The sequence below is a fragment of the Oncorhynchus masou genome, unplaced genomic scaffold, assembly GCF_036934945.1.
Source record: "Oncorhynchus masou masou isolate Uvic2021 unplaced genomic scaffold, UVic_Omas_1.1 unplaced_scaffold_732, whole genome shotgun sequence".
Lineage (NCBI taxonomy): Eukaryota > Metazoa > Chordata > Actinopteri > Salmoniformes > Salmonidae > Oncorhynchus > Oncorhynchus masou.
The window spans coordinates 88,066-112,980 of NW_027013773.1; the positions used below are offsets into that span (position 1 = coordinate 88,066).

General features: G+C 48.4%; 1 protein-coding gene and 1 long non-coding RNA gene across 31 annotated transcripts in view; one reads left to right on the plus strand and one right to left on the minus strand.

The window, feature by feature from the left end:
* LOC135537251 (transcription factor EB-like) overlaps positions 1–24,915 on the minus strand; it is a 181,824-nt gene that overhangs the window by 72,773 nt on the left and 84,136 nt on the right. The window lies entirely within an intron of this gene.
* Positions 11,295–15,338, plus strand: LOC135537250 (uncharacterized). Of its 30 annotated transcripts, none has more exons than XR_010455158.1 (7): positions 11,295–12,146; positions 12,199–12,288; positions 12,595–12,752; positions 12,884–13,224; positions 13,577–14,210; positions 14,270–14,366; positions 14,489–15,338. It is a non-coding gene; the product is annotated as an uncharacterized LOC135537250 (long non-coding RNA). The 30 variants fall into 30 exon arrangements; XR_010455165.1 differs by having other exon boundaries at positions 14,270–14,305; XR_010455162.1 differs by having other exon boundaries at positions 14,331–14,366.

Consider the following 24,915-nt stretch of genomic DNA (forward strand, 5'->3'; position numbering starts at 1 on the left):
CTATTCATTGACTACAGCTCAACATTCAACACCATAGTGCCCTCAAAGCTCATCAATAAGCTAAGGAACGTGGGACTAAACACCTCTCTCTGCAACTGGATCCTGGACTTCCTGAAGGGCCGATCCCAGGTGGTAAGGGTAGGCAACAACACATCCGCCACGCTGATCCTCAACACAGGGGCCCCTCAGGGGTGCGTGCTCAGTCCCCTCCTGTACTCTCTGTTCACTCATGACTGCATGGTCAGGCACGACTCCAACACCATCATTAAATTTGCAGATGACACAACAGTGGTAGGTCTGGTCACCGACAACGACGAGACAGCCTATATGGAGGAGGCCAGAGAGCTGGCCCTGTGGTGCCAGGACTCCCTCAACGTGATCAAGACAAAGGAGGTGATTGTGGACTACAGGAAAAAGATAACTGAGCACACCCCCATTCTCAACAAAGAGGCTGCAGTGGAGCAGGTTGAGAGCTTCAAGATCCTTGGTGTCCACATCAACAACAAACTAACAAGCACATCAAGACAGTCGTGAAGAGGGCACGACAAAACCTATTCCCCCTCAGGAGACATGGATCCTCAGATCCTCAAAAGGTTCTACAGCAAGACCATCGAGAGCATCCTGACTGGTTGCATCACTGCCTGGTATGGCAACTGCTCGGCCTCCGACCGCAACGCACCACAGAGAGTAGTGCGAATGGCCCAGTACATCACTGGGGCCAAGCTTCCTGCCATCCAGGACATCAATATCAGACGGTATCAGAGGTAGGCCCTAAAAATTGTCAAAGACTCCAGACACCCTAGTCATAGACTGTTCTCTCTGGTACCGCACGGCAAGTGGTACAATTCTCCCAAGCAATAAGACTCCTGAACATCTAGTCAAATGCGACCCAGACTATTTGCAGTCCCCCCCACCACACCCCTTCTTTACACTACTGCTACTCTCTGTTGTCATCTATGCATAGTCATTTTAATAACTTTACCAATCCCTTAAAAAATAAAAGAATAATAAAATAAAAAGCAGGTACATACTACCTCAAATGGTGTTAAACCCCAAGGGCTGTTAACCCCGGTGTCCTGGCTAAATTCCCAATCTGGCCCTCAAACCATCATGGCTCCCTAATCATCTCCAGTTTACAATTGGCTCTTTCATCCCCCTCCTCTCCCCTGTAACTATTCCCCAGGTCATTGATGTAAATGAGAACGTGTTCTCAGTCAACTTACCTGGTAAAATACTGGATAAATAAAATAAATACAAAATAACCGGTGCCCTGCACATTGACTCTGTAACAGTTCCTGTACCCAGTACCCTGTATATAGTCTCCACATTGACTCTGTAACAGTTCCTGTACCCAGTACCCTGTATATAGTCTCCACATTGACTCTGTAACAGTCCCTGTACCCAGTACCCTGTATATAGTCTGCACATTGACTCTGTAACAGTTCCTGTACCCAGTACCCTGTATATAGTCTGCACATTGACTCTGTAACAGTCCCTGTACCCAGTACCCTGTATATAGTCTGCAGTACCCTGTATATAGACATTGACTGTACATTGACTCTGTAACAGTTCCTGTACCCAGTACCCTGTATATAGTCTGCACATTGACTCTGTAACAGTTCCTGTACCCAGTACCCTGTATATAGTCTGCACATTGACTCTGTAACAGTTCCTGTACCCAGTACCCTGTATATAGTCTGCACATTGACTCTGTAACAGTTCCTGTACCCAGTACCCTGTATATAGTCTGCACATTGACTCTGTAACAGTTCCTGTACCCAGTACCCTGTATATAGTCTGCACATTGACTCTGTAACAGTTCCTGTACCCAGTACCCTGTATATAGCCTCCACATTGACTCTGTAACAGTTCCTGTACCCAGTACCCTGTATATAGCCTCCACATTGACTCTGTAACAGTTCCTGTACCCAGTACCCTGTATATAGTCTGCACATTGACTCTGTAACAGTTCCTGTACCCAGTACCCTGTATATAGTCTCCACATTGACTCTGTAACAGTCCCTGTACCCAGCACCCTGTATATAGTCTCCACATTGACTCTGTAACAGTTCCTGTACCCAGTACCCTGTATATAGTCTCCACATTGACTCTGTAACAGTTCCTGTACCCAGTACCCTGTATATAGTCTGCACATTGACTCTGTAACAGTTCCTGTACCCAGTACCCTGTATATAGTCTCCACATTGACTCTGTAACAGTTCCTGTACCCAGTACCCTGTATATAGTCTCCACATTGACTCTGTAACAGTCCCTGTACCCAGTACCCTGTATATAGTCTCCACATTGACTCTGTAACAGTTCCTGTACCCAGTACCCTGTATATAGTCTGCACATTGACTCTGTAACAGTTCCTGTACCCAGTACCCTGTATATAGTCTGCACATTGACTCTGTAACAGTTCCTGTACCCAGTACCCTGTATATAGTCTGCACATTGACTCTGTAACAGTTCCTGTACCCAGTACCCTGTATATAGTCTCCACATTGACTCTGTAACAGTTCCTGTACCCAGTACCCTGTATATAGTCTGCACATTGACTCTGTAACAGTTCCTGTACCCAGTACCCTGTATATAGTCTGCACATTGACTCTGTAACAGTTCCTGTACCCAGTACCCTGTATATAGTCTGCACATTGACTCTGTAACAGTTCCTGTACCCAGTACCCTGTATATAGTCTCCACATTGACTCTGTAACAGTTCCTGTACCCAGTACCCTGTATATAGTCTGCACATTGACTCTGTAACAGTTCCTGTACCCAGTACCCTGTATATAGTCTGCACATTGACTCTGTAACAGTTCCTGTACCCAGTACCCTGTATATAGTCTCCACATTGACTCTGTAACAGTCCCTGTACCCAGTACCCTGTATATAGTCTGCACATTGACTCTGTAACAGTTCCTGTACCCAGCACCCTGTATATAGTCTCCACATTGACTCTGTAACAGTTCCTGTACCCAGTACCCTGTATATAGTCTGCACATTGACTCTGTAACAGTTCCTGTACCCAGTACCCTGTATATAGTCTCCACATTGACTCTGTAACAGTTCCTGTACCCAGTACCCTGTATATAGTCTGCACATTGACTCTGTAACAGTTCCTGTACCCAGCACCCTGTATATAGTCTGCACATTGACTCTGTAACAGTTCCTGTACCCAGTACCCTGTATATAGTCTGCACATTGACTCTGTAACAGTTCCTGTACCCAGTACCCTGTATATAGTCTCCACATTGACTCTGTAACAGTTCCTGTACCCAGTACCCTGTATATAGTCTGCACATTGACTCTGTAACAGTTCCTGTACCCAGTACCCTGTATATAGTCTCCACATTGACTCTGTAACAGTTCCTGTACCCAGTACCCTGTATATAGTCTCCACATTGACTCTGTAACAGTTCCTGTACCCAGTACCCTGTATATAGTCTGCACATTGACTCTGTAACAGTTCCTGTACCCAGTACCCTGTATATAGTCTGCACATTGACTCTGTAACAGTTCCTGTACCCAGTACCCTGTATATAGTCTCCACATTGACATTGACTCTGTAACAGTTCCTGTACCCAGTACCCTGTATATAGTCTCCACATTGACTCTGTAACAGTTCCTGTACCCAGTACCCTGTATATAGTCTCCACATTGACTCTGTAACAGTTCCTGTACCCAGTACCCTGTATATAGTCTGCACATTGACTCTGTAACAGTTCCTGTACCCAGTACCCTGTATATAGTCTCCACATTGACTCTGTAACAGTTCCTGTACCCAGTACCCACATTGATATAGTCTGCACATTGACTCTGTAACAGTTCCTGTACCCAGTACCCTGTATATAGTCTCCACATTGACTCTGTAACAGTTCCTGTACCCAGTACCCTGTATATAGTCTGCACATTGACTCTGTAACAGTTCCTGTACCCAGTACCCTGTATATAGTCTGCACATTGACTCTGTAACAGTTCCTGTACCCAGTACCCTGTATATAGTCTGCACATTGACTCTGTAACAGTTCCTACCCTGTATATAGTCTCCAGTACTGTAACAGTTCCCTGTACCCAGTACCCTGTATATAGTCTCACATTGACTCTGTAACAGTTCCTGTACCCAGTACCCTGTATATAGCCTCCACATTGACTCTGTAACAGTTCCTGTACCCAGTACCCTGTATATAGTCTCCACATTGACTCTGTAACAGTTCCTGTACCCAGTACCCTGTATATAGTCTGCACATTGACTCTGTAACAGTTCCTGTACCCAGTACCCTGTATATAGTCTCCACATTGACTCTGTAACAGTCCCTGTACCCAGTACCCTGTATATAGTCTGCACATTGACTCTGTAACAGTTCCTGTACCCAGTACCCTGTATATAGTCTCCACATTGACTCTGTAACAGTTCCTGTACCCAGTACCCTGTATATAGTCTGCACATTGACTCTGTAACAGTCCCTGTACCCAGTACCCTGTATATAGTCTCCACATTGACTCTGTAACAGTCCCTGTACCCAGTACCCTGTATATAGTCTGCACATTGACTCTGTAACAGTCCCTGTACCCAGTACCCTGTATATAGTCTCCACATTGACTCTGTAACAGTTCCTGTACCCAGTACCCTGTATATAGTCTCCACATTGACTCTGTAACAGTTCCTGTACCCAGTACCCTGTATATAGTCTGCACATTGACTCCCTGTAACAGTCCCTGTACCCAGTACCCTGTATATAGTCTGCACATTGACTCTGTAACAGTTCCTGTACCCAGTACCCTGTATATAGTCTGCACATTGACTCTGTAACAGTCCCTGTACCCAGTACCCTGTATATAGTCTCCACATTGACTCTGTAACAGTTCCTGTACCCAGTACCCTGTATATAGTCTGCACATTGACTCTGTAACAGTTCCTGTACCCAGTACCCTGTATATAGTCTGCACATTGACTCTGTAACAGTTCCTGTACCCAGTACCCTGTATATAGTCTGCACATTGACTCTGTAACAGTTCCTGTACCCAGTACCCTGTATATAGTCTGCACATTGACTCTGTAACAGTTCCTGTACCCAGTACCCTGTATATAGTCTGCACATTGACTCTGTAACAGTTCCTGTACCCAGTACCCTGTATATAGTCTGCACATTGACTCTGTAACAGTTCCTGTACCCAGTACCCTGTATATAGTCTCCACATTGACTCTGTAACAGTTCCTGTACCCAGTACCCTGTATATAGTCTGCACATTGACTCTGTAACAGTCCCTGTACCCAGTACCCTGTATATAGTCTCCACATTGACTCTGTAACAGTCCCTGTACCCAGTACCCTGTATATAGTCTGCACATTGACTCTGTAACAGTCCCTGTACCCAGTACCCTGTATATAGTCTCCACATTGACTCTGTAACAGTCCCTGTACCCAGTACCCTGTATATAGTCTGCACATTGACTCTGTAACAGTTCCTGTACCCAGTACCCTGTATATAGTCTGCACATTGACTCTGTAACAGTTCCTGTACCCAGTACCCTGTATATAGTCTGCACATTGACTCTGTAACAGTTCCTGTACCCAGTACCCTGTATATAGTCTGCACATTGACTCTGTAACAGTTCCTGTACCCAGTACCCTGTATATAGTCTGCACATTGACTCTGTAACAGTTCCTGTACCCAGTACCCTGTATATAGTCTGCACATTGACTCTGTAACAGTTCCTGTACCCAGTACCCTGTATATAGTCTCTTGACTCTGTAACAGTTCCTGTACCCAGTACCCTGTATATAGTCTGCACATTGACTCTGTAACAGTTCCTGTACCCAGTACCCTGTATATAGTCTGCACATTGACTCTGTAACAGTTCCTGTACCCAGTACCCTGTATATAGTCTGCACATTGACTCTGTAACAGTTCCTGTACCCAGTACCCTGTATATAGTCTCCACATTGACTCTGTAACAGTTCCCAGTACCCTGTATATAGTCCCTGTATATAGTCTGACTCTGTAACAGTTCCTGTACCCAGTACCCTGTATATAGTCTCCACATTGACTCTGTAACAGTTCCTGTACCCAGTACCCTGTATATAGTCTGCACATTGACTCTGTAACAGTTCCTGTACCCAGTACCCTGTATATAGTCTCCACATTGACTCTGTAACAGTTCCTGTACCCAGTACCCTGTATATAGTCTCCACATTGACTCTGTAACAGTTCCTGTACCCAGTACCCTGTATATAGTCTCCACATTGACTCTGTAACAGTTCCTGTACCCAGTACCCTGTATATAGTCTGCACATTGACTCTGTAACAGTTCCTGTACCCAGTACCCTGTATATAGTCTCCACATTGACTCTGTAACAGTTCCTGTACCCAGTACCCTGTATATAGTCTCCACATTGACTCTGTAACAGTTCCTGTACCCAGTACCCTGTATATAGTCTGCACATTGACTCTGTAACAGTTCCTGTACCCAGTACCCTGTATATAGTCTGCACATTGACTCTGTAACAGTTCCTGTACCCAGTACCCTGTATATAGTCTGCCACATTGACTCTGTAACAGTTCCTGTACCCAGTACCCTGTATATAGTCTGCACATTGACTCTGTAACAGTTCCTGTACCCAGTACCCTGTATATAGTCTGCACATTGACTCTGTAACAGTTCCTGTACCCAGTACCCTGTATATAGTCTGCACATTGACTCTGTAACAGTTCCTGTACCCAGTACCCTGTATATAGTCTCCACATTGACTCTGTAACAGTTCCTGTACCCAGTACCCTGTATATAGTCTCCACATTGACTCTGTAACAGTTCCTGTACCCAGTACCCTGTATATAGTCTGCACATTGACTCTGTAACAGTTCCTGTACCCAGTACCCTGTATATAGTCTCACTATTGACTCTGTAACAGTTCCTGTACCCAGTACCCTGTATATAGTCTGCACATTGACTCTGTAACAGTCCCTGTACCCAGTACCCTGTATATAGTCTCCACATTGACTCTGTAACAGTTCCTGTACCCAGTACCCTGTATATAGTCTGCACATTGACTCTGTAACAGTTCCTGTACCCAGTACCCTGTATATAGTCTGCACATTGACTTGTACTTCCTGTACCCAGTACCCTGTATATAGTCTGCTTGTACCCAGTACCCTGTATATAGTCTGCACATTGACTCTGTAACAGTTCCTGTACCCAGTACCCTGTATATAGTCTCCACATTGACTCTGTAACAGTATACCCTGTCTGCACATTGACTCTGTAACAGTTCCTGTACCCAGTACCCTGTATATAGTCTGCACATTGACTCTGTAACAGTTCCTGTACCCAGTACCCTGTATATAGTCTGCACATTGACTCTGTAACAGTTCCTGTACCCAGTACCCTGTATATAGTCTGCACATTGACTCTGTAACAGTTCCTGTACCCAGTACCCTGTATATAGTCTGCACATTGACTCTGTAACAGTTCCTGTACCCAGTACCCTGTATATAGTCTGCACATTGACTCTGTAACAGTTCCTGTACCCAGTACCCTGTATATAGTCTCCACATTGACTCTGTAACAGTTCCTGTACCCAGTACCCTGTATATAGTCTGCACATTGACTCTGTAACAGTTCCTGTACCCAGTACCCTGTATATAGTCTCCACATTGACTCTGTAACAGTTCCTGTACCCAGTACCCTGTATATAGTCTCCACATTGACTCTGTAACAGTCCCTGTACCCAGTACCCTGTATATAGTCTCCACATTGACTCTGTAACAGTTCCTGTACCCAGCACCCTGTATATAGTCTGTATATAGTCTCACATTGACTCTGTAACAGTCCCTGTACCCAGTACCCTGTATATAGTCTCCACATTGACTCTGTAACAGTCCCTGTACCCAGTACCCTGTATATAGTCTGCACATTGACTCTGTAACAGTTCCTGTACCCAGTACCCTGTATATAGTCTCCACATTGACTCTGTAACAGTTCCTGTACCCAGTACCCTGTATATAGTCTGCACATTGACTCTGTAACAGTTCCTGTACCCAGTACCCTGTATATAGTCTCCACATTGACTCTGTAACAGTCCCTGTACCCAGTACCCTGTATATAGTCTCCACATTGACTCTGTAACAGTTCCTGTACCCAGTACCCTGTATATAGTCTCCACATTGACTCTGTAACAGTTCCTGTACCCAGTACCCTGTATATAGTCTCCACATTGACTCTGTAACAGTTCCTGTACCCAGTACCCTGTATATAGTCTCCACATTGACTCTGTAACAGTTCCTGTACCCAGTACCCTGTATATAGTCTCACATTGACTCTGTAACAGTTCCTGTATATAGTCTGCACATTGACTCCCAGTCCCTGTATATATAGCCTCCACATTGACTCTGTAACAGTTCCTGTACCCAGTACCCTGTATATAGTCTGCACATTGACTCTGTAACAGTTCCTGTACCCAGTACCCTGTATATAGTCTGCACATTGACTCTGTAACAGTTCCTGTACCCAGTACCCTGTATATAGTCTGCACATTGACTCTGTAACAGTTCCTGTACCCAGTACCCTGTATATAGTCTGCACATTGACTCTGTAACAGTTCCTGTACCCAGTACCCTGTATATAGTCTGCACATTGACTCTGTAACAGTTCCTGTACCCAGTACCCTGTATATAGTCTGCACATTGACTCTGTAACAGTTCCTGTACCCAGTACCCTGTATATAGTCTGCACATTGACTCTGTAACAGTTCCTGTACCCAGTACCCTGTATATAGTCTCACTATTGTTATTTCACTGCTGCTCTTTAATTACTTGTTACTTTTATCTCTTATTCTTATCTGTATTTTTTTGAAACTGCATTGTTGGTTAGGGGCTCATAGTAAGCATTTCACTGTAAAATCTACACCTGTATTTGGAGCATGTGACTAATAAAATTTGATTTGATTTTCAGCAGATGAATGAAATAAATCTCTCTGACTGACCATTATCACACAGACAGTGGATGCCAAGGGAAGCCCGACTTCCCCAAAAAATGTACACAGAAAAAAACAAAATAATTTATCTTTCAGAATTTTCCTTCAATTCGCAAGAGGCTGAATGTACCTCACCAGAGAAGGCATCCAAGAGAGCGAAACAGCGCCCCTCTGTCTCAGTATGTGTAGCCCATCCATCTGATGCTATCTGACCAAAAAGAGTATGATATTGTTGTCGCCTGTAGCATTGAATGCAAGGGAAGCCAGTGAGCTTCTTGGCATCCCTTGATAAAAAAATATATAAATGTGAATGATCCTAGTGCATCAAAGAAAAGTGTCAATGGTTTCACACCAATCACATTACATCAAAAGCAAAATGTCATTGATGAAAAAACTTGAATAGTTACATCTCATTGTGTTATATCCTCCGGTGGATAGCTAGCTAGTTAAAATGGTCCCTTTCCTAAATTAGCCATGGATGGAGATAGGGATTTGGACCTGTGATTTTACTTAATTATACGTACTGGCCAATGACTATAATTGCGATTCTGATCCAACCATAAATTCATACATTGTGCCTCTGGCCTGAGCGGATGGAAGTTCAATATGTAGCTAGATGTAGCTAGTAGGCTTATGTAAACAAGCTAGCTCATCATTGTCCATGAAAGGAAGTTAAGTTAGCGAGCATTTTAGCCAGGTAGCCTAAAAGTGTGTACTGTATGATAGAGTCATAGACCGTTTCGGCAACATGAAAGAGAGGATGGCATTTGCGTTTCTCTTCAAGTTGGGTGAGTCAACATGTTTTTTCTACTTGCACGCACACACACACACACACATAAAACAGACCCATGGACAGCCACACCATATTTAGCTTACACTGATTGGACTAAATCATTTTTTGGTATCTTTTAGTTGTCACTGTATTAGATTAAGCATAGGTGATGAGATGTTGAAGTTGAAATGGTGCTGGCATAGTGGAGGCAGCTCCTGTTGTCTTTGTGACTTGTGGTAACTGTTTGTTACATGCTTTTGTGAACTGCACCAGACAGATGTTGCTCTCAGTTTTGTGATGAAACAAAGGTGTGGTTGAATTTATTCTGCCACTGTGTCCTCTTATTGTCTCGGCCAAAAGGCATATGAACTAACAGATTATACAGCAAACAACATAATTATCACAACACATAGGTTGTAAAATGGCTTTTTTTTCCCCTGGCTTGGCTTTCCCAGTGATTTTTACCACAAACTGTTACTGCACACATAAAGACAATGAGAGATATGAAGTCTAACCAAACTCAAAAAACATCCTCAAATCCTCATTCTTTAGCTGTGGATTGCCCATCTACAAAGAGAGACAGGAGAGATGAAGGATTCTCCATTTATAGCTGAGTACTGACTGAATCAAACAGCATCTGAGAAGCCTTGATGTTGATCAGCTGATCCTGGGATCTGTACATCTACAGTAGCATTACAGGTGTGTCACTGATGGTGTCGACAGCCATACAGGGAAGAAGATATTATCTCCTGCTTCAGCAGCGTAGATCTGTGTTAACTCTAGACGAGATCAGCTCTCTTATCAGTGTACCTGTCTCACCTTATCAGCACCACCTACCTCACAGGGTGACAGCGAGGAGGAAGTTAAGAAAAAGAGAGAGAGACAGAGAGGAAATGCACACCATCCCAACACCACACAGTATGAACAGATGGTGACTATGTGTTACCATGCTGTATTCGGACACTGTTTGGTTGATATACTGAAAAGCCGAAAAATAAAACTGTTACCAAAATGACCGGGACAACAACAACAAAAAAACATAGCAAAATAATGCTTTTTATTCATTGATGGAATTACCAGTGGATGTAAATACATTTGACCGTCATGCTTATCGCTCTATAGGTTCATTTGCATACTTTTGTTCAATTAAATTGGCTTGTGTGTATTTTCTCTAGTCATCATGTATCTTATTTATCCAACACAACTATAAACACACAGCATACAGAGACTGTTTTCATCAGGGTTTCTCCTGCAGCTCCTCAGCTGGTTGCTGCAGGAGTAAAACATGCTTCTATCAGCCCATTCATTGTGCAACAATTCTAAATGCAATCACATGTTAAAGAGCCAGTGGAGGAGACAGGCTATCAGCGCATCTCCCACCACTTTACAATGTGAGCTGGAATGAAAACATTCATTGATTAAACCTGAATGTTTTCTTTCATATTATGAGGCATATCTTATCTTGCTTCAAAGTAGCCTACAGGCAAAATTCGACCATGGAAATTGGCAATTGTTTTATAAAGACTTCCTAGGCAGTGTGTGTGAGTTTGGGGAAGCTTACAATTTATCCTACCATTTCAACCGTTCTGCGTATATGCACATTTTCATGGAACAGTTTAATTTCAATAATAATGTTTTAGTTTCTCAAAATTATTATTACGTGGTTGGACATAAAAAAAAAGAATACATTTTTTTTTGCAAAAAAACAAAAAAAAAACAGGAGACACGTAGTGAACATGACAAAAACTAATACTGCCTGATGACTGAGGCTACTGAGGGCTAAATAAAGGGAGGGTAATCAGGGTGATGAGGTCCAGGTGTGTGTAATGAGGGTTGCCAGGACCGGTGGCTAGTAGACTGGCGACATAGAGCGCTGGAGCAGGGGAGTGGGAGTAGGTGTGATGGGACCGGTGGTTAGTAGGTGATGTAGAGTGTTGGAGCAGGGGAGTGGGAGTAGGTGTGATGGGACCGGTGGTTAGTAGACAGGTGATGTAGAGTGTTGGAGCAGGGGAGTGGGAGTAGGTGTGATGGGACCGGTGGTTAGTAGACAGGTGACGTAGAGTGTTGGAGCAGGGGAGTGGGAGAAGGTGTGATGGGACCGGTGGTTAGTAGGTGATGTAGAGTGTTGGAGCAGGGGAGTGGGAGTAGGTGTGATGGGACCGGTGGTTAGTAGACAGGTGATGTAGAGTGTTGGAGCAGGGGAGTGGGAGTAGGTGTGATGGGACCGGTGGTTAGTAGGTGATGTAGAGTGTTGGAGCAGGGGAGTGGGAGTAGGTGTGATGGGACCGGTGGTTAGTAGGTGATGTAGAGTGTTGGAGCAGGGGAGTGGGAGTAGGTGTGATGGGACCGGTGGTTAGTAGACAGGTGACGTAGAGTGTTGGAGCAGGGGAGTGGGAGAAGGTGTGATGGGACCGGTGGTTAGTAGACAGGTGGGACAGGGGAGTGGGAGAAGGTGTGATGGGACCGGTGGTTAGTAGACAGGTGATGTAGAGTGTTGGAGCAGGGGAGTGGGAGAAGGTGTGATGGGACCGGTGGTTAGTAGGTGATGTAGAGTGTTGGAGCAGGGGTGGGAGTGGGATGGGACCGGTGGTTAGTAGACAGGTGACGTGAGTGTTGGAGCAGGGGAGTGGGAGTAGGTGTGATGGGACCGGTGGTTAGTAGGTGATGTAGAGTGTTGGAGCAGGGGAGTGGGAGTAGGTGTGATGGGACCGGTGGTTAGTAGGGCGACATGAGCAGGGGAGTGTAGGTGTGATGGGACCGGTGGTTAGTAGGTGATGGAGAGGCAGGGGAGTGGGAGTAGGTGTGAGGGGAGTGGGAGAAGGTGTGTGATGGGACCGGTGGTTAGTAGGTGATGTAGAGTGTTGGAGCAGGGGAGTGGGAGAAGGTGTGATGGGACCGGTGGTTAGTAGGTGATGTAGAGTGTTGGAGCAGGGGAGTGGGAGAAGGTGTGATGGGACCGGTGGTTAGTAGGTGATGTAGAGTGTTGGAGCAGGGGAGTGGGAGAAGGTGTGATGGGACCGGTGGTTAGTAGGTGATGTGAGTGTTGGAGCAGGGGAGTGGGAGAAGGTGTGATGGGACCGGTGGTTAGTAGACAGGTGATGAAGTGTTGGAGCAGGGGAGTGGGAGAAGGGGAGAAGGGGTGATGGGACCGTGGTTAGTAGGTGATGTAGAGTGTTGGAGCAGGGGAGTGGGAGAAGGGGTGATGGGACCGGTGGTTAGTAGACAGGTGATGTAGAGTGTTGGAGCAGGGGAGTGGGAGTAGGTGTGATGGGACCGGTGGTTAGTAGGTGATGTAGAGTGTTGGAGCAGGGGAGTGGGAGTAGGTGTGATGGGACCGGTGGTTAGTAGACAGGTGATGTAGAGTGTTGGAGCAGGGGAGTGGGAGTAGGTGTGATGGGACCGGTGGTTAGTAGGTGATGTAGAGTGTTGGAGCAGGGGAGTGGGAGAAGGGGTGATGGGACCGGTGGTTAGTAGACAGGTGACGTAGAGTGTTGGAGCAGGGGAGTGGGAGAAGGTGTGATGGGACCGGTGGTTAGTAGGTGATGTAGAGTGTTGGAGCAGGGGAGTGGGAGAAGGTGTGATGGGACCGGTGGTTAGTAGGTGATGTAGAGTGTTGGAGCAGGGGAGTGAGTAGGTGTGATGGGAACGTGGTTAGAGTGTTGGGAGCAGGGGAGTGGGAGAAGGTGTGATGGGACCGGTGGTTAGTAGGTGACGTAGAGTGTTGGAGCAGGGGAGTGGGAGTAGGTGTGATGGGACCGGTGGTTAGTAGGTGACGTAGAGTGTTGGAGCAGGGGAGTGGGAGTAGGTGTGATGGGACCGGTGGTTAGTAGGTGATGTAGAGTGTTGGAGCAGGGGAGTGGGAGAAGGTGTGATGGGACCGGTGGTTAGTAGGTGACGTAGAGTGTTGGAGCAGGGGAGTGGGAGTAGGTGTGATGGGACCGGTGGTTAGTAGGTGACGTAGAGTGTTGGAGCAGGGGAGTGGGAGAAGGTGTGATGGGACCGGTGGTTAGTAGACAGGTGACGTAGAGTGTTGGAGCAGGGGAGTGGGAGTAGGTGTGATGGGACCGGTGGTTAGTAGACAGGTGACGTAGAGTGTTGGAGCAGGGGAGTGGGAGAAGGTGTGATGGGACCGGTGGTTAGTAGACAGGTGACGTAGAGTGTTGGAGCAGGGGAGTGGGAGTAGGTGTGATGGGACCGGTGGTTAGTAGACAGGTGACGTAGAGTGTTGGAGCAGGGGAGTGGGAGTAGGTGTGATGGGACCGGTGGTTAGTAGGTGACGTAGAGTGTTGGAGCAGGGGAGTGGGAGAAGGTGTGATGGGACCGGTGGTTAGTAGACAGGTGACGTAGAGTGTTGGAGCAGGGGAGTGGGAGTAGGTGTGATGGGACCGGTGGTTAGTAGGTGACGTAGAGTGTTGGAGCAGGGGAGTGGGAGAAGGTGTGATGGGACCGGTGGTTAGTAGACAGGTGATAGAGTGTTGGAGCAGGGGAGTGGGAGTAGGTGTGATGGGACCGGTGGTTAGTAGGTGATGTAGAGTGTTGGAGCAGGGGAGTGGGAGAAGGTGTGATGGGACCGGTGGTTAGTAGGTGACGTAGAGTGTTGGAGCAGGGGAGTGGGAGAAGGTGTGATGGGACCGGTGGTTAGTAGGTGATTTAGAGTGTTGGAGCAGGGGAGTGGGAGAAGGTGTGATGGGACCGGTGGTTAGTAGGTGATGTAGAGTGTTGGAGCAGGGGAGTGGGAGTAGGTGTGATGGGACCGGTGGTTAGTAGACAGGTGATGTAGAGTGTTGGAGCAGGGGAGTGGGAGAAGGTGTGTCCTGTATTGTCCTGTCCTGTCGTCTACTGTCCTGTTCTGTCCTGTCGTGTACTGTATTGTACTGTCCTGTCCTGTATTGTCCTCTACTGTCATGTTCTGTCCTCTACTTCCCTGTTCTGTCCTCTACTGTCCTGTTCTCTACTGTCCTGTTCTGTCCTCTACTGTCCTCTACTGTCCTCTACTGTCCTGTTCTGTCCTCTACTGTCCTGTTCTGTATTGTACTGTCCTGTTCTGTATTGTACTGTCCTGTACTGTCCTGTCCTGTCCTGTACTGTCCTGTCCTCTACTGCCCTGTACGGTCCTGTCCTCAACTGTACTGTCCTCAACTGTCCTCAACTGTCCTGTCCTGCACTGTATTGTACTGTCCTCTACCGTCCTGTCATGTCCTGCCCTGTCCTCTACTGCCCTGTCCTCTACTGCCCTGTCCTCTACTGCCCTGTCCTCTACTGCCCTGTCCTGTACTGTCCGGTCCTGTACTGTCCGGTCCTGTCCTCTACTGCCCTGTCCTGTACTGTACTGTACTGTACTGTCCTGTCCTCTACTGTCCTGTCCTCTACTGTCCTGTCCTGTCCTCTACTGTCCTGTCCTGTCCTCTACTGTCCTGTCCTGCACTGTCCTGTCCTGTCCTGTCCTGTACTGTCCTGTACTGTCCTGTACTGTCCTGTCCTCTACTGTCCTGTACTGTCCTGTCCTGTCCTCAACTGTAATGTCCTGTCCTGTCCTCTACTTCCCTGTACGGTCCTGTCCTCAACGGTACTGTCCTCTACTGCCCTGTCCTCTACTGCCCTGTCCTGTATTGTACTGTCCTGTCCTCTACTGTACTGTCCTGTCCTGTCCTCTACTGCCCTGTCCTGTATTGTACTGTCCTGTCCTCTACTGTACTGTCCTGTCTTCTACTGCCCTGTACGGTCCTGTCCTCAACTGTACTGTCCTCTACTGTCCTCAACTGTCCTGTCCTGCACTGTATTGTACTGTCCTCTACCGTCCTGTCATGTACTGCCCTGTCCTCTACTGCCCTGTCCTCTACTGCCCTGTCCTCTACTGTCCTGTCCTCTACTGTCCTGTCCCCTACTGTCCTGTCCCCTACTGTCCTGTCCTGTCCTGTCCTCTACTGTCCTGTCCTGTTGTGTACTGTATTGTACTGTCCTGTATCGTCCCGTCCTGTCCCCTAATGTCCTGTTGTCTACTGTCCTGTGCTGTCCTGTCCCCTACTGTCCTGTCCTCTACGGTCCTGTGCTGTCCTGTCCTCTACTGTCCTGTCCTCTACTGTCCTGCGCTGTCCTGTCCACTACTGTCCTGTCGTCTACTGTCCTGTGCTGTCCTGTCGTCTACTGTCCTGTGCTGTCCTGTCCTCTACTGTCCTGTCCTCTACTGTCCTGTGCTGTCCTGTCCTCTACTGTCCTGTCCTCTACTGTCCTGCGCTGTCCTGTCCACTACTGTCCTGTCGTCTACTGTCCTGTGCTGTCCTGTCGTCTACTGTCCTGTGCTGTCCTGTCCTCTACTGTCTTGCACTGTCCTGTCCACTACTGTCCTGTGCTGTCATGTCCACTACTGTCCTGTGCTGTCATGTCCACTACTGTCCTGTACGGTCCTGTCCTCAACTATCCTGTCCTGCACTGTATTGTACTGTCATGTACTGTCCTGTCCTCTACTGTCCTGTCCTCTACTGTCTTGCGCTGTCCTGTCCACTACTGTCCTGTGCTGTCCTGTCCACTACTGTCCTGTGCTGTCATGTCCACTACTGTCCTGTGCTGTCCTGTCATCTACTGTCCTGTGCTGTCCTGTCGTCTACTGTCCTGTCCTCTACTATACTGCGCTGTCCTGTCCACTACTGTCCTGTCGTCTACTGTCCTCTGCTGTCCTGTCCTCTACTGTCCTCTACTGTCCTGTCCTCTACTGTCCTGTCCTCTACTGTCCTGTCCTCTACTGTCCTGTCCCCTACTGTCCTGTCCCCTACTGTCCTGTCCTGTTGTGTACTGTATTGTACTGTCCTGTATCGTCCTGTCCTGTCCCCTAATGTCCTGTTCTCTACTGTCCTGTCCTGTCCTCTACTGTCCTGTCCTGTACTGTCCTGTATTGTCCTGTATTGTCCTGTCCTGTCCCCTAATGTCCTGTTCTGTCCTCTACTGTCCTGTCCTCTACTGTCCTGTCCTGTTGTGTACTGTATTGTACTGTCCTGTATTGTCCTGCCCTGTCCCCTAATGTCCTGTTCTGTCCTCTACTGTCCTGTCCTCTACTCTACTGTCCTGTCCTCTACTGCCCTGTATGGTCCTGTCCTCAACTGTACTGTCCTCAACTGTCCTGTCCTGCACTGTATTGTACTGTCTTCTACCGTCCTGTCATGTACTGCCCTGTCCTCTAATGCCCTGTCCTCTACTGCCCTGTCCTCTACTGCCCTGTCCTCTACTGCCCTGTCCTGTCCTCTAATGTCCTGTCCTGTCCTCTAATGTCCTGTCCTGTTGTGTACTGTATTGTACTGTCCTGTATCGTCCTGTCCTGTCCCCTAATGTCCTGTCGTCTACTGTCCTGTGCTGTCCTGTCCTCTACGGTCCTGTGCTGTCCTGTCCTCTACTGTCCTGTCGTCTACTGTCCTGTGCTGTCCTGTCCTCTACTGTCCTGTCCTCTACTGTCCTGTGCTGTCCTGTCCTCTACTGTCCTGTCCTCTACTGTCCTGCGCTGTCCTGTCCACTACTGTCCTGTCGTCTACTGTCCTCTGCTGTCCTGTCGTCTACTGTCCTGTGCTGTCCTGTCCTCTACTGTCCTGTCCACTACTGTCCTGCGCTGTCCTGTCCACTACTGTCATGCGCTGTCATGTCCACTACTGTCCTGTGCTGTCATGTCCACTACTGTCCTGTGCTGTCCTCTACTGTCCTGTACGGTCCTGTCCTCAACTATCCTGTCCTGCACTGTATTGTACTGTCCTCTACTGTCCTGTCCTCTACTGTCCTGTCCTCTACTGTCCTGTCCTCTACTGTCCTGTCCTCTACTGTCCTGTCATCTACTGTCCTGTCCTCTACTGTCCTGTGCTGTCCTGTCGTCTACTGTCCTGTGCTGTCCTGTCCTCTACTGTCCTGTCCTCTACTGTCATGTCCTCTACTGTCCTGTCCTCTACTGTCCTGTCCTCTGTCCTGCGCTGTCCTGTCCACTACTGTCCTGTCGTCTACTGTCCTGTCGTCTACTGTCCTGTCGTCTGTCCTGTGCTGTCCTGTCCTCTACTGTCCTGTCCACTACTGTCCTGCGCTGTCCTGTCCACTACTGTCATGTCCACTACTGTCCTGTGCTGTCCTCTACTGTCCTGTACGGTCCTGTCCTCAACTATCCTGTCCTCTACTGCCCTGTCCTCTAATGTCCTGTCCTGTCCTCTACTGTCCTGTCCTGTTGTGTACTGTATTGTACTGTACTGTACTGTACTGTCCTGTCCTGTCCTGTATTGTCCTGTCCTGTCCTCTACTGTCCTGTTCTGTCCTCTCCTTTCCTGTCCTCTACTCTCCTGTCCTGTCCTGTTCTGTCCTGTTCTGTCCTGTCCTCTACTGTTCTGTCCTGTTCTGTATTGTTCTGTCCTCTACCGTCCTGTTCTGTCCGCTACTGTCCTGTCCTCTAATACCCTGTCCTGCCCTGTTGTGTACTGTATTGTACTGTCCTGTATTGTCCTGCCCTGTCCCCTAATGTCCTGTTCTGTCCTCTACTGTCCTGTCCTGTCCTCTACTCTACTGTCCTGTCCTCTACTGCCCTGTACGGTCCTGTCCTCAACTGTACTGTCCTCTACTGTCCTCAACTGTCCTGTCCTGCACTGTATTGTACTGTCCTCTACCGTCCTGTCATGTACTGCCCTGTCCTCTACTGCCCTGTCCTCTACTGCCCTGTCCTCTACTGCCCTGTCCTCTACTGCCCTGTCCTCTACTGCCCTGTCCTCTAATGTCCTGTCCTCTAATGTCCTGTCCTGTCCTGTTGTGTACTGTATTGTACTGTCCTGTATCGTCCTGTCCTGTCCCCTAATGTCCTTTCGTCTACTGTCCTGTGCTGTCCTGTCCTCTACGGTCCTGTGCTGTCCTGTCCTTTCCTGTCCTCTACTCTCCTGTCCTGTCCTCTACTGTCCTGTGCTGTCCTGTCCTCTACTGTCCTGTCCTGTCCTGTCCTCTACTGTCCTGCGCTGTCCTGTCCACTACTGTCCTGTCGTCTACTGTCCTGTGCTGTCCTGTCGTCTACTGTCCTGTGCTGTCCTGTCCTCTACTGTCCTGTCCACTACTGTCCTGCGCTGTCCTGTCCACTACTGTCATGTGCTGTCATGTCCACTACTGTCCTGTGCTGTCATGTCCACTACTGTCCTGTGCTGTCCTCTACTGTCCTGTACGGTCCTGTCCTCAACTATCCTGTCCTGCACTGTATTGTACTGTCCTCTACTGTCCTGTCCTCTACTGTCCTGTCCTCTACTGTCCTGTCCTCTACTGTCCTGTCCTCTACTGTCCTGTGCTGTCCTGTCGTCTACTGTCCTGTGCTGTCCTGTCCTCTACTGTCCTGTCCTCTACTGTCCTGTGCTGTCCTGTCTTCTACTGTCCTGTCCTCTACTGTCCTGTCCTCTACTGTCCTGTCCTCTGTCCTGTCCACTACTGTCCTGTCGTCTACTGTCCTGTCGTCTACTGTCCTGTCGTCTGTCCTGTGCTGTCCTGTCCTCTACTGTCCTGTCCTCTACTGTCCTGCGCTGTCCTGTCCACTACTGTCCTGTGCTGTCATGTCCACTACTGTCCTGTGCTGTCCTCTACTGTCCTGTACGGTCCTGTCCTCAACTATTCTGTCCTGCACTGTATTGTACTGTCATGTCCTGTCCTGTACTGTATTGTACTGTCCTGTCCTGTCCTCTACTGTCCTGTATTGTCCTGTCCTCTACTGTCCTGTTCTGTCCTCTCCTTTCCTGTCCTCTACTCTCCTGTCCTGTCCTTTTCTGTCCTGTTCTGTCCTGTCCTCTACTGTTCTGTCCTGTTCTGTATTGTTCTGTCCTCTACCGTCCTGTTCTGTCCTCTACTGTCCTGTTCTGTCCTGTTCTGTCCTCTACTGTTCTGTCCTGTTCTGTATTGTTCTGTCCTCTACCGTCCTGTTCTGTCCTCTACTGTCCTGTTCTGTCCTGTCCTGTCCTCTACTGTCCTGTTCTGTCCTCTACTGTCCTGTATTGTATTATACGGTACTGTCCTGTCCTCTACTGTCCTGTTCTGTCCTCTACTGTCCTGTCCTGTATTGTATTATATTGTACTGTCCTGTCCTCTACTGTCCTGTATTGTATTATATTGTACTGTCCTGTCCTGCCCTGTCCGCTACTGTCCTGTCCTCAAATACCCTGTCCTGCCCTCAACTGTCCTCTACAGCCCTGTACTCTACTGTCCTGTACTCTACTGTCCTGTACTCTACTGTCCTGTACTCTACTGTCTTGTCCTGTCCTCTACTGTCCTGTCCTCTACTGTCCTGCGCTGTCATGTCCACTACTGTCCTGTGCTGTCATGTCCACTACTGTCCTGTGCTGTCCCGTCGTCTACTGTCCTGTGCTGTCCTGTCATCTACTGTCCTGTCCTCTACTGTCCTGCGCTGTCCTGTCCACTACTGTCCTGTCGTCTACTATCCTGTGCTGTCCTGTCCTCTACTGTCCTGTCCTCTACTGTCCTGCGCTGTCCTGTCCACTACTGTCCTGTTGTCTACTGTCCTGTGCTGTCCTGTCGTCTACTGTCCTGCGCTGTCCTGTCCACTACTGTCCTGTCCTCTACTGTCCTGTCCTGTCCTGTCGTCTACTGTCCTGCGCTGTCCTGTCGTCTACTGTCCTGCGCTGTCCTGTCCACTACTGTCCTGTCATGTCCACTACTGTCCTGTGCTGTCCTCTACTGTCCTTTACGGTCCTGTCCTCAACTGTCCTGTCCTGCACTGTATTGTACTGTCATGTACGGCCCTGTCCTCTACTGCCCTGTCCTCTACTGTCCTGTTCTCTACTGTCCTGTTCTCTACTGTCTTGCACTGTCCTGTCCACTACTGTCCTGTGCTGTCTTGTCGTCTACAGTCCTGTGCTGTCCTGTCGTCTACTGTCCTGTGCTTTCCTGTCGTCTACTGTCCTGTGCTGTCCTGTCGTCTACTGTCCTGTCCTCTACTGTCCTGCGCTGTCCTGTCCACTACTGTCCTGTGCTGTCATGTCCACTACTGTCCTGTGCTGTCCTCTACTGTCCTGTACGGTCCTGTCCTCAACTATTCTGTCCTGCACTGCATTGTACTGTCATGTCCTGTCCTGTACTGTACTGTATTGTACTGTCCTGTCCTGTCCTCTACTGTCCTGTATTGTCCTGTCCTCTACTGTCCTGTTCTGTCCTCTCCTTTCCTGTCCTCTACTCTCCTGTCCTGTCCTTTTCTGTCCTGTTCTGTCCTGTCCTCTACTGTTCTGTCCTGTTCTGTATTGTTCTGTCCTCTACCGTCCTGTTCTGTCCTCTACTGTCCTGTTCTGTCCTGTTCTGTCCTCTACTGTTCTGTCCTGTTCTGTATTGTTCTGTCCTCTACTTCCTGTTCCTGTCCCTACTGTCCTGTTCCCTGTCCTGTCCTCTACTGTCCTGTTCTGTCCTCTACTGTCCTGTATTGTATTATACGGTACTGTCCTGTCCTCTACTGTCCTGTTCTGTCCTCTACTGTCCTGTCCTGTATTGTATTATATTGTACTGTCCTGTCCTCTACTGTCCTGTATTGTATTATATTGTACTGTCCTGTCCTGCCCTGTCCGCTACTGTCCTGTCCTCTAATACCCTGTCCTGCCCTCAACTGTCCTCTACAGCCCTGTACTCTACTGTCCTGTACTCTACTGTCCTGTACTCTACTGTCCTGTACTCTACTGTCTTGTCCTGTCCTCTACTGTCCTGTCCTCTACTGTCCTGCGCTGTCATGTCCACTACTGTCCTGTGCTGTCATGTCCACTACTGTCCTGTGCTGTCCCGTCGTCTACTGTCCTGTGCTGTCCTGTCATCTACTGTCCTGTCCTCTACTGTCCTGCGCTGTCCTGTCCACTACTGTCCTGTCGTCTACTATCCTGTGCTGTCCTGTCCTCTACTGTCCTGTCCTCTACTGTCCTGCGCTGTCCTGTCCACTACTGTCCTGTTGTCTACTGTCCTGTGCTGTCCTGTCGTGTACTGTCCTGCGCTGTCCTGTCCACTACTGTCCTGTCCTCTACTGTCCTGTCCTGTCCTGTCGTCTACTGTCCTGCGCTGTCCTGTCCACTACTGTCCTGTCATGTCCACTACTGTCCTGTGCTGTCCTCTACTGTCCTTTACGGTCCTGTCCTCAACTGTCCTGTCCTGCACTGTATTGTACTGTCATGTACGGCCCTGTCCTCTACTGCCCTGTCCTCTACTGTCCTGTTCTCTACTGTCCTGTTCTCTACTGTCTTGCACTGTCCTGTCCACTACTGTCCTGTGCTGTCTTGTCGTCTACAGTCCTGTGCTGTCCTGTCGTCTACTGTCCTGTGCTGTCCTGTCGTCTACTGTCCTGTGCTGTCCTGTCGTCTACTGTCCTGTCCTCTACTGTCCTGCGCTGTCCTGTCCACTGCTGTCCTGTCGTCTACTGTCCTGTGCTGTCCTGTCGTCTACTGTCCTGTGCTGTCCTGTCCTCTACTGTCCTGTCCTCTACTGTCCTGTGCTGTCCTGTCCTCTGCTGTCCTGTCCTCTACTGTCCTGCGCTGTCCTGTCCTCTACTGTCCTGTCGTCTACTGTCCTGTGCTGTCCTGTCGTCTACTGTCCTGTGCTGTCCTGTCGTCTACTGTCCTGTGCTGTACTGTCCTGCGCTGTCCTGTCCACTGCTGTCCTGTCGTCTACTGTCCTGTGCTGTCCTGTCGTCTACTGTCCTGTGCTGTCCTGTCCTCTACTGTCCTGTGCTGTCCTTTCCTCTACTGTCCTGTCCTCTACTGTCCTGCGCTGTCATGTCCACTACTGTCCTGTCGTCTACTGTCCTGTGCTGTCTTGTCCTCTACTGTCCTGTCCTCTACTGTCTTGCGCTGTCCTGTCCACTACTGTCCTGTGCTGTCATGTCCACTACTGTCCTGTGCTGTCCTGTCGTCTACTGTCCTGTGCTGTCCTGTCCTCTACTGTCCTGTCCTCTACTGTCTTGCGCTGTCCTGTCGTCTACTGTCCTGTGCTGTCCTGTCCTCTACTGTCCTGTCCTCTACTGTCCTGCGCTGTCCTGTCCACTACTGTCCTGTGCTGTCATGTCCACTACTGTCCTGTGCTGTCATGTCCACTACTGTCCTGTGCTGTCATGTCCACTACTGTCCTGTGCTGTCATGTCCACTACTGTCCTGTGCTGTCATGTCCACTACTGTCCTGTGCTGTCATGTCCACTACTGTCCTGTGCTGTCATGTCCACTACTGTCCTGTGCTGTCCTGTGCTGTGGAGAAGAGAAGAGGGGGAAGATAGATTGCTCTTTTGGGAATTAGTTCTTAAAATTACATTTCAACCTGGGCCTTTTCTATTAAGGAATCTTTACTTTTACTCAAGTATGACAATTGGGTACTTTTTTAACCACTATTTCTGACAAACGCATGTATTTATTAAGTGTTACACACAATTTGATTGATTGATTGACTGATTGATTACAACCCAATAATCAGATTGGTAACAAAGAAACCTCCATAGAAGCATCACAGAAGAAATAAGAGCAGGACAACTGAAAATGATCTTGAAAAGAGAGGGAATAGAAAACCAGGGAAGAGAGAAGAAGGGAATGAAGGAGGAAAGAAAGAGTGATGAAGGGCAGGAGGAGGACCGAGACAGAAATACCTGGAGAGAGTAATATGTGAGCTAGAAGGAGGATGGAGGATGGGAGTCCTGTCCTCTACTGTCCTGTTCTGTCCTCTACTGTCCTCTCCTGTTCTGTCCTCTACTCTCCTGTCCTCTACTCTCCTGTCCTGTTCTGTTCTGTTCTGTCCTCTACTGTCCTGTATTGTCCTGTCCTGTCCTCTACTGTTCTGTCCTGTCCTGTATTGTCCTGTCCTCTACCGTCCGGTTCTGTCCTCTACTGTCCTGTACTGTCCTGTTGTGTACTGTCCTGTATTGTCCTGTCCTGTCCTGTTCTGTCCTCTACTGTCCTGCATTGTATTATATGGTACTGTCCTGTCCTCTACTGTTCTGTTCTGTTCTGTCCTCTACTGTCCTGTCCTGTATTGTATTATATGGTACTGTCCTGTCCTCTACTGTTCTGTTCTGTCCTCTACTGTCCTGTCCTGTATTGTATTATATGGTACTGTCCTGTCCTCTACTGTCCTGTCCTCTACTGTCCTGTCCTGTATTGTATTATATGGTACTGTCCTGTCCTCTACTGTTCTGTTCTGTCCTCTACTGTCCTGTCCTGTATTGTATTATATGGTACTGTCCTGTCCCCTACTGTCCTGTTCTGTCCTCTACTGTCCTGTCCTGTATTGTATTATATGGTACTGTCCTGTCCTCTACTGTTCTGTTCTGTCCTCTACTGTCCTGTCCTGTATTGTATTATATGGTACTGTCCTGTCCTCTACTGTCCTGTCCTGTATTGTATTATATTGTACTGTCCTGTCCTCTACTGTCCTGTTCTGTCCTCTACTGTCCTGTCATCTACTGTCCTGTATTGTATTATATTGTACTGTCCTGTCCTCTACTGTCCTGTATTGTCCTGTCCTGCCCTCTACTGTCCTGTGCTGTACTGCCCTGTCCGCTACTGTCCTGTCCTCCAATGCCCTGTCCTGCCCTCTACTGTCCTCTACAGCCCTGTACTCTACTGTCCTGTACTCTACTGTCCTGTACTCTACTGTCCTGTACTCTGTCTTGTGCTGTCCTGTCATCTACTGTCCTGTGCTGTCCTGTCCTCTACTGTCCTGTCCTGTCGTCTACTCTCCTGTGCTGTCCTGTCCTCTACTGTCATGTCCTCTACTGTCCTGTCCTCTACTGTCCTGTCCTCTACTGTCCTGTCCTCTACTGTCCTGCGCTGTCCTGTCCACTACTGTCCTGTGCTGTCCTGTCCACTACTGTCCTGTGCTGTCATGTCCACTACTGTCCGGTGCTGTCCTCTACTGTCCTGTACGGTCCTGTCCTCAACTATCCTGTCCTGCACTGTATTGTACTGTCCTCTACTGTCCTGTCCTCTACTGTCCTGTCCTCTACTGTCCTGTCCTCTACTGTCCTGTGCTGTCATGTCCACTACTGTCCTGTGCTGTCATGTCCACTACTGTCCTGTGCTGTCCTGTCATCTACTGTCCTGTGCTGTCCTGTCATCTACTGTCCTGTCCTCTACTGTACTGCGCTGTCCTGTGCACTACTGTCCTGTCGTCTACTGTCCTCTGCTGTCCTGTCCTCTACTGTCCTCTACTGTCCTGT